General features: G+C 47.0%; 1 non-coding gene across 1 annotated transcript in view; it reads right to left on the bottom strand.

Moving 5' to 3' along the window:
• The window catches only part of LOC124588093, a 1910-nt gene extending 1572 nt beyond the window's left edge, over nucleotides 1–338 (bottom strand). Inside the window, exon 1 of the ribosomal RNA XR_006975729.1 lies at nucleotides 1–338. This exon is cut by the window's left edge and continues 1572 nt beyond it. This is a non-coding gene — a ribosomal RNA (small subunit ribosomal RNA).
• Between the last annotated feature and the right edge of the window lie 9662 nt (nucleotides 339–10000).

Raw genomic sequence — 10000 nt, 5'->3', positions numbered from 1 at the left:
GACAGTTGATAAGGCAGACATTTGAAAGATGCGTCGCCGGTACGAGGACCGTGCGATCAGCCCAAAGTTATTCAGAGTCACCAAGGCAAACGGACCGGACGAGCCGACCGATTGGTTTTGATCTAATAAAAGCGTCCCTTCCATCTCTGGTCGGGACTCTGTTTGCATGTATTAGCTCTAGAATTACCACAGTTATCCAAGTAACGTGGGTACGATCTAAGGAACCATAACTGATTTAATGAGCCATTCGCGGTTTCACCTTAATGCGGCTTGTACTGAGACATGCATGGCTTAATCTTTGAGACAAGCATATGACTACTGGCAGGATCAACCAGGGAGCTGCGTCAACTAGAGCTGAGCAGCCGGCCGCCCGGGAGTGTGTCCCGGGGGCCCGCGCGAACACGCAAGCGTCCGCTCAATTATTCTGCAAACAGGAGGAGGCTGAGCTCCCCTGCACAATACACCTCGAAACCCTCTCAGGTCCCGGCGGCGCGCAGCGCCGTCCTAAGTACTTGGTCGGGTTCGAGAGAGGCGCAATCGCCCGGGGTTTGGCGAGTAGACGCTTTAGGTGCGACCACCCGTGCTCCCAACTGAGCTTGCCGCTGCCGACAGAGGCCCGGGAGCGTGCTGTCGTGGCATTGCCGGCGGGAGACAACACGCGCCACCTACGGTGGCCGGCAGCTCCAACGCCAGCGCCACAGAAGGACAAAAGCCCCACTTGGGTGCCGAAGCGAACTCTCCCAGCACAGCGCACGCGCCAACACGTCCGCACAGCTGCGATACAATCCACCTGCGAGAACCGCAGAGGCGACCGAGCAGCAGACGGCGTCGCGGCGCCGAGCGCCGGGCGGCGGCGCATCCTCAGCGCACACAGTCCTCAATCGGACCAGCACACTGCAGATGTCCACCGCGCTTCGCACCGGGCCCGCGAGGACCTACTTTGGCCGCACGGCGCCGCGTGCAGGGTGCGCCGGCGCGCAGCTGCGCCGCCTGCCGCCTCCGTCGGCCGGCGCGCCTGCCACTGGCCGCCCCCACCAGCCGGCTGTAGCGCGTGCGCCCACGCACCGCGCGGCCAGCACGCCGGGAGGCCCCCCCTCACCGGCCGGGGACGGTCCCACCCAGCCACCGCCGCGTATCGCTTCACACCCACATGCCATTCACGTTCGTGGGCATGGTGGGTATCGCTGAAACAACCGGTTGGTAGCTCAACCGATCGTCGCCATCACTGATTCACCTCTAGCGAGAACAACCGCACCACAACGGTTTACCAGTTGTTCATTTGCGTAACGTCACCAGCAAACGTAGACGTCCATCGCCATTTGCAAATTCAACGATTGTTGCATGCCTGTGTCAGGTGTCACGACACACTATGTCTGCCCACATACACGCAACAACATGTGCACGCTTCGCGAACACGTGGAAGGTGGCCCCCGTACGTATGCGATGTCCATTGCGCGAACGACTGTCAACCGGCCTCTGTCGCATGTCGCAGATGTGGAACGCAGTGCACCATGCTATCACGGTGTGTGAGAAGAGACGACTACGTCTGACAACACGCACCACTACATCAACAGACGGCTCATGCTGATCGCCATCCACGGCATACCATACTGCAATCCAGCTCTTATAGGGAGACGACACGTAGCTGAGTGCACAATATTTGGACCGTATGGTTCGCCGTTGTTGGCGCAGTCGTGGTACGGTCACACATGTACCACGATGTATCATTCAGTACATGAGGACCAATGTGCAGTACAGTGTGTGATTTGGACGTACAACATCAGCGGACAGTTGACACAAGCCGTACCACAACGTAGGCTGTGCTTCGCCATGCGAATGCCAATGAACAACTGCGAAGGGCATTGAGCATGTACGTCCTGCTGCCATCCGCATTACAGTGTATAGCTGCAAGGTGTTTAACATGAAGCGATACTCTGGGGACCGGGCAGTGCGAGTAGCAAACTATATTGCGGGGGTTGCAGTTAGGCAACACTACACTAATTTAACGCGTCGTATGACAATTACAGAGCGGGTTAAGGCCCAACGTGTGTTGGGTTAAGGCCCAACGTGTGTTGGGTTAAGGCCCAACGTGTGTTGGGTTAAGGCCCAACGTGTGTTGGGTTAAGGCCCAACGTGTGTTGGGTTAAGGCCCAACGTGTGTTGGGTTAAGGCCCAACGTGTGTTGGGTTAAGGCGCAACGTGTGTTGGGTTAAGGCGCAACGTGTGTTGGGTTAAGGCGCAACGTGTGTTGGGTTAAGGCGCAACGTGTGTTGGGTTAAGGCGCAACATGGGTTAGGTTAAGGCGCAACATGGGTTAGGTTAAGGCGCAACATGGGTTAGGTTAAGGCGCAACATGGGTTAGGTTAAGGCGCAACATGGGTTAGGTTAAGGCGCAACATGGGTTAGGTTAAGGCGCAACATGGGTTAGGTTAAGGCGCAACATGGGTTAGGTTAAGGCGCAACATGGGTTAGGTTAAGGCGCAACATGGGTTAGGTTAAGGCGCAACATGGGTTAGGTTAAGGCGCAACATGGGTTAGGTTAAGGCGCAACATGGGTTAGGTTAAGGCGCAACATGGGTTAGGTTAAGGCGCAACATGGGTTAGGTTAAGGCGCAACATGGGTTAGGTTAAGGCGCAACATGGGTTAGGTTAAGGCGCAACATGGGTTAGGTTAAGGCGCAACATGGGTTAGGTTAAGGCGCAACATGGGTTAGGTTAAGGCGCAACATGGGTTAGGTTAAGGCGCAACATAGGTTAGGTTAAGGCGCAACATAGGTTAGGTTAAGGCGCAACATAGGTTAGGTTAAGGCGCAACATAGGTTAGGTTAAGGCGCAACATAGGTTAGGTTAAGGCGCAACATAGGTTAGGTTAAGGCGCAACATAGGTTAGGTTAAGGCACAGTACGGGTTAGGTTAAGGCACAGTATGGGTTAGGTTAAGGCACAGTACGGGTTAGGTTAAGGCACAGTACGGGTTAGGTTAAGGTACAATACGGGTTAGGTTAAGGTACAATACGGGTTAGGTTAAGGTACAATACGGGTTAGGTTAAGGTACAATACGGGTTAGGTTAAGGCACAATATGGGTTAGGTTAAGGTACACATTGTTGTAAGGAAAGGTGTTTTGGGGGGGGGGGGGGCCGGTTTGTTGATTGTGATTATCGTAAGTAAATGACTGCGGCATCATCGGATTTGCCACGTCAGGGTGCACCTTTGGCTCATAACAGGCGGCGCTCTGATTCCATGCTTGTGGCAGACCTGTGTCTTTCATTCCTGCCATTGTTTGTGTGGTGTGACAGGAGGCAGTATTGTGATGTTGGGTGCACCCCTGTGTGGGACATGTGTGGGTGTTGGTGGCTTAGCTGAGCAATGGTGGTTGTCGGAAGGGTGGGATATTCTGTTTTCCGAGTGGACCTCCCGGTCTGGTTATGATAGTGTGGATTGTCTAATGTGGCAGAGAGGATGCACTGGGTGTTGTTCCATGCTGGTGCTTACATATTGTCTGTGTGCCTGTTACAGGCAGAGAGTAGTGCGTGATAAGAGTGTCTGGCTGACGTGTGATTGTGAGCAGAGTCTTTCAGCATGTATACGGACAGTTGTATACATTATCTGTATTCTGATGGCTCTATCTATTACTAATCAGCGCCGTGTATACGTTTACTCCGGTTCCAGTCGAAACTATTGTATCTCTGTACATTAGTGACACGGCGAGCCCGCTATGTAGTTACTCGTCTCGGCAGCTTCCACCGGTGTATGGCAAATGATTATAAGGAATCAGTCTAGTCGTCAATACCGATAGTGTGACGTCACATGTCTGGGGTGGGGGACGCTGCGCCCTTCCGGTGGGTCATGGCCTAGGAAGACTCTTCCCACGCAGGGGGGCTTGGACTGTCATTGACTCTTCCGGGTAATATACTTGCCGTACGTTTTTGCGACTGCGAGTGCAACGCTCACCGGTACCGACATGGATGGAGCGCCTCCTAGCTGCCGCTGAGCATCTGCATTCGTACAGAGAGCAACGCGATCGCGTCTGTAGCTCGTACGTGGTACAGCTCGCAGCTCATGTATATGGACAAATTTTTTTTTTTTTTTTTTTTTTTTTTTTTTTTTACAAATTATTCTACATTATATGGTCCATCCCTAAAACATATATGGACCTTACAATCTCTAATACTTTATTATTTCTTATACTACGTTACAATGGTTAGTCTATCTCGTATTTTCTACAACATTGTTAACAATTTGTAATTATTATTATCTATTCTACCAATTTTTCATACATTAATTGCAACTTTCTACATTCAATTCTAAAGTTTTTATTAATTTTATTTTACAATTTTCGGCCTTCTTAGCCCTACTGGCTATTCCAGTAGGTTACCATCCCTAGGGACGTGGACCCGGGCCGCTACTATCTACTAACCACTGCTTTTTTCTGTTTTCCATTACCCTTCACCAGTTTCCCACCACCTTATCTAATCTACGTATAGCGCTCCTACTACTATTCTACTACATATTTGAGCGCTATTTTCTTATGCTACTCTACTGTCTATCTGTTGGCTAGACTGGAGTGGAGGAACCTTCTTCTCGGTGGGACGATCCAGCTCGCAGTGTCCGGCCTGACCTGAGGTGGCCAGTACGGTCCAACCTGGAAGGCGGCCGGTCCAGCGCGACGGCGGCCCCACCAGTCTTCTTCCATCGCTCCGGTCTCCTTCCCGAGGAAGGGGAGGGAGCGTCCAACTCTCTTCCTCTCCTCCTGCTCCATCTTCTTTTCTGTCCGGTAGGCACCAGGGGCTGGTAGACCATCTCCCCTAGTGCTAGTCTTAGTCGAGCTATTCTTACAATTAGTTGTTATATGTTTGTAATGCTACATCTGATATTCTTGTTGTTAATTTATCTAATATTTTAACTTTTTCTTCATCCCATATTATTTCCTGTATGTTATTGGTATTTAGTCTATTTCTTTCCTCTTGAATTTCTCTAGTGAGAGTGGTGCACTCGAATACTAAATGTTCTGGGGTGCCCACCTGGACCCCACATTCACACTCTTCTGACTCCTTTCTCCCTATCCTGTGTAAATACACAGGGTAGGGTCCATGTCCTGTGAGGAAATGTATAAGACCTTTACTAGGCTGGAAATTTTTGTACTTTAGTCTTTCTTTTATATTTGGAAATATTCTGTAAACCCTTCTTGCTGTTTGAGAATTTTCCCATTGTTGTTGCCATATATTTATTATTTCTTCTTTTATTTCCTTTTTACTTCCCAGGTGTTTCCCCATGATTTCCCTGATTTTGTCGAAATTTCCCCTTTTTAACCAATAGTTGGCTGCTTTTTGTCTTATTAATAGGTCTAATGGGCAGAGGCCCATTATAACTAGTAATCCATCTGTTGGTGTTGTGCCAAATGCCCCTATTGATCTTAGTAGTATGTTTCTTTGAATTCTCCTCACAGCCATGGAAGGCTTCAGAAGGCGCAACCTGTGGGCCCACAAACTTGATCCATATCCCATTATTGACACTAGCAGGCTGCCGTGGTATAGTTTGATGACATTTGGCGGTAAGTGAAATCTTTGCTGCCCGATCCTTATTAGTTTATGCATTATCGCTAGTGTCTTTCCTCCTGTTTGTTCAATATGGGTCCTAAAATTCCATCCTTGATCCAGGTAGACACCCAGATATTTACTTACATTTTTTCTTACTACAATTGCGTTGTCGATCCTGATTGACGGATCTCTTGCCATTTTCCCTTTCAGGAGCATATAGTTCGATTTTTGAGGCGCAATTGCCATTTTAGAATTCCTACACCAGGCACTCAGGATATCCATTATGTTTCTACTTCGCCCTTCTAGTTGTAATCGGCTATTACCATGTGTTAAGATTAGCAGGTCGTCCGCGTATGCAACGGCTCCCAATACTGATGCTTCCTGCTGCAGGGAATGCAGCAACGGCTCCATATTTATATCCCAAAATACGGGGCCGCAAACTGATCCCTGTGGACATCCTTTAGTGATGTTCTTGGTCACAACCGCATTCGGGGACGTCATCTGTACCACCCGGTCTCTACAGTAGCTCTTGAAACATCTGTATAGTGCCGCCGGACACTGCATATCCTGCAAGCAGGTAAACAGCGCCGGCCACCACAGATTATCAAACGCCCCTGAGATGTCCACCATCACTCCTAGAACATATGTGCAGTTCGACGAGCTGACAAGTTCGGCCGCCGTGTTGGTGGCGTCTTCCGTCGATTTTCCACGGCGGAAACCGAATTGCCATTCGTGCATTCCTGCCATTTCCCGGTGACCAGTCAATCTCGCACAGAGCAATTTCTCAAGGGCTTTGCCCAAGGTATCTAGCAGACATATTGGCCTGTATGCTTTGTGTTCTGTTGGGTCCTTGTCTGGCTTCTTTAGTATTATTATTTCTGCTCTTTTCCATCTCCTTGGAAAAGTACCTCTTTCCAGACATTTATTATATAGGTTTGCCAGTATCGGGGCTATTTTTCCTTTTATTGCTTGAAGTACCTCAACCGTGACCCTGTCGGGTCCGGGAGATTTTCCTCTTTTTAGGTTTGATATTACGTCTACCACCTCCTGCGGTGAGAAGGGGTAGACCATTGTATTGTTGTTGTATTCTTCTTGTGCTCTCTCTCTTATAGCCGCCTGCTCCGGTGTGTCCTCAGAGGGATCATCATCCGGTAGCAGGGCTTGGAGGAGCACCGTTATTGTTTCTTGTCTGGTTGTGGTCATTCTATTTTCGCCTGGTATTCTTATAGATGATAAGACTGTTGGAGCTCTTATTTTTTCCCTAGCTAACTTGTATGGCTTTCCCCAGGGATCCATTGCCAGGTTATTTCTTACGAAATTTTCCCAGCTTCTTTTTCTAACTTCTATAATTTCTCTTTTATATCTCTCCCTTAGTTGTCTGTATATACGCAGTCTATGCTCCCTGTCTTGTGGGTTAAATGTGCGCTGATACCTGCGTCTTGCCCTGCGCGTAGCCTGACGTAGGTCACTTAGTTCTGGAGTCCATGGTGCCGGGTGCACGCTTTGGACTCTGCTTCTCTTTGGTACGACTGCTTCTATTACTTCCTTTATACTTTGAACTATCTGCTCCGCTGTTTCATCAACCTCGAGATCCTCATCCAGCTCTGGCGGGCTGTACTCCCGGGAGAGTCTTTCCCAGTCTACCTTTTTATAGTCATATTCTGAAAGCCATTCCTGTGGCGCCACATTCTGTTCTGATTTTAGTATATACTTTATTACATTATGATCACTGGTCGTTGCATTCTCCAATACCTCCCATTTATCTATTTTATTGGTAGCCCTGTTATTTGCCAGTGTTACATCTATATTTGTTTTTGCCCCTGCTCTATTTGAATATGTTGGTATCTCGCTAGGTGCGTTTATTATATCTAGATTTAATTCACTTATTGCATCTTCTAATTCCTGACCTTTTTCGTCTTGTTCTCCGCTGTGCCACAGGAATGACTTTGCGTTTGCATCCATTGCTATGATTACTTGATGGCCCTGTAGAGTTCTACATATTTCCTTTAGTTGTTCTAGGTACATAGTTATTGGCTCTCTATACTGACAATATATTGATACTAAATACCACTTAGTGTTTTTGGCGTGTACTTCGATTGTTACAACATGTTCATTTGTAAATTGATTTAATACTATTGTTCTTATATTACTATTTAAAATTACTATTGCAGACATTGGTCTTTCTCCCTTCATGATTATTTGAGCCGTGGCTGTCATTCCTGGGATTTTACCCTCCCGGGAGTACGGTTCTTGCAAGCATAGTATGTCAGCTTTAAGTTCTTCTGCTAATTTACGCAACTCGTAGTTTACTTGTACGCTTCTCATTGTATTAATTTGGAGAACTAAAAGATCCATTACGGATGATATGTATGGTAATGATCTTCTGGCCATGTCTTATTGGGGTCAAATCCTATTCGGCCGTATGTTGTTACCATTTGTATATATATATTTTCCAAATTGTATTTTACGCCTCTTCTTTCGTATACTTGCTTTACTATTTCCTGTAATTGTTCGTGTTCCGTGGGGATTCCGGCCGCGGCTAGCTGAATGCAGTCAACGTCCGCCAAAGCTGGATAAGTAATTCTCGAGCCGTTTGTGTGCCCCACTCTCACTAGTTGGCGTAATGCAGTGGTTAGCAGACCGGGTTCTTCTAGTCTTGCCATCTGCAGTGCGTTTTCGCATATCTTATAAGTGTTCTTTGGGTCCATTGCATTATATGTGTCACTCTTGCTTGACTGATTGTTTTTATCTTTTATATGTTCTGAGTGGTCTCTTTTGGGCGAGCTCGGTCGTCCGTCCTCGCCCTTCATCGGCGTTTTCTTTTCATTAAAAACGGACGACCGAGGTCGTCCGTATTTCTTTCCTATGTTGTTCTTTTCTATGTCTTTGTTTTGTCTCTGTGTTGGTGTAGTGTGTTGTGTCCTGGGCGCCTCTGGTCGCCCATCTCTGCCCTCCATCGGCATTTTCTTTTCATGAAAAATGGGCGACCGAGGTCGCCCTTCTGTTTGTACTTGTGCTTCTTGCGTGTTCATTGTTTGTACTTGTGCGTCTATCATGCTTATTGTTTGTACTTGTACATCCCTTGTTGTATTTTGTTTCTTGTCTTGTATCAGTGTTTCTCGTTGTGTCTTGGGCACCTCTTGCTTTCTATCTCCGCTCTCCATCTGCATTTTCTTGTCATAAAAAACGGGCGACCGAGGTCGCCCTTGTGTTGGTGTTCTTTCAATGGGAGTATTGGCAATACAGTTTTGTGCTGTACATGTTTTGTGTTGATTGTTATCCCGTTTGTTATCCCGTGTGTTTTTTGTTGTTCCCTTGTTTTCAGGTTGTTTATCTGTGATTTCTTTTGCATCTTTTTCCCTTGCCCCTACTGCTTCTCTGATTTTCATGCCCCTTAGCGTATCTCTTAGTTGCTTGCTTGGTGATTTATGCTTCTTTCTTTTCTCTTGGGGGTTAATCTCCATAATCTGTCCTTTGTATAAGTCTTCCTAGTAACAGCTGATACGTGGGGCATTCTTTGGAGTTTGGTGCTCTACATTTTCTTTTTCCCCTTCTATTGCATGGTATACATGTCTCAGGTCTGTTCTTCTCTGGGCACTCTTTCTTGTTGTGGTTGTCCGTTCCACAGTGACCACAGGTGGGGTCACCCCAGGTACAGTACTTCTGTACGTGACCCAGATCCATACATCTGTGACACCTGGGTACCACGCAATAATCTTTGACCGCGACTGAACTATACTCCACATATACTCTACCATTTTGTATGAGTTCTTTTCTCAATGTTGGGGAAACCTCAACTACTTGATGTCCCGTATCTCTGTCTTTTCTCCCCATTCTAAATTTTGGTCTAAATTCCTTTTTGAAGTCTTGTGGGCTCATTTTTTCTTCAAAATTCTGAGTGTAAATACACTCCGTTAGTTCCTCTGGTGTCAACCTATTTGACACATCAAATACAGTCATTAATGGCCATCTTTTCTTTGTCCTCTCACATATTACCGATCTCTGTAAATCTTTGTGCCCCATTATTGTGTTCCTATCCTGTTGGGTGGGAGTTTCCACTATGACTGCATTTTTTGCAACTACTACTTTGTTTATTTTGACTTTTGCTTTGGTTGGATTAATTACTCTTGTGAATATTTCCTTCACCTCTTTTACGCTCTGTCCTTCTTTTGGCTTCAAAAATAATGCCACTCCTTGTTTTGCTGTCACTTTTTCTATACTTTCTTTCATATTGATTTGTTGTTTCTGTGGTCCTCCTGCCACCACTGTGGCGTATGTTTTTGTTTTTTCGGCTATTATTTGTTTATTTTGTCGTTCCAGCTCTTGTATCCTACCTTCAAGCTGGCTTTGGGCAATTGCCCATAGGGCCAGCTTGTCTTTTATTTCATTTAGTCTGTCATTGCTCATCTTCCCTTTATCTGTCACCAGTAGCGCATTTATCTCCTTTAGCCTTTCGGCTGCGC

This window comes from Schistocerca americana, unplaced genomic scaffold, assembly GCF_021461395.2.
Source record: "Schistocerca americana isolate TAMUIC-IGC-003095 unplaced genomic scaffold, iqSchAmer2.1 HiC_scaffold_635, whole genome shotgun sequence".
Taxonomy (NCBI): domain Eukaryota; kingdom Metazoa; phylum Arthropoda; class Insecta; order Orthoptera; family Acrididae; genus Schistocerca; species Schistocerca americana.
The sequence above is the reverse complement of the archived record's forward strand: the minus strand, read 5'-3'. Positions and strand labels throughout refer to the sequence as shown.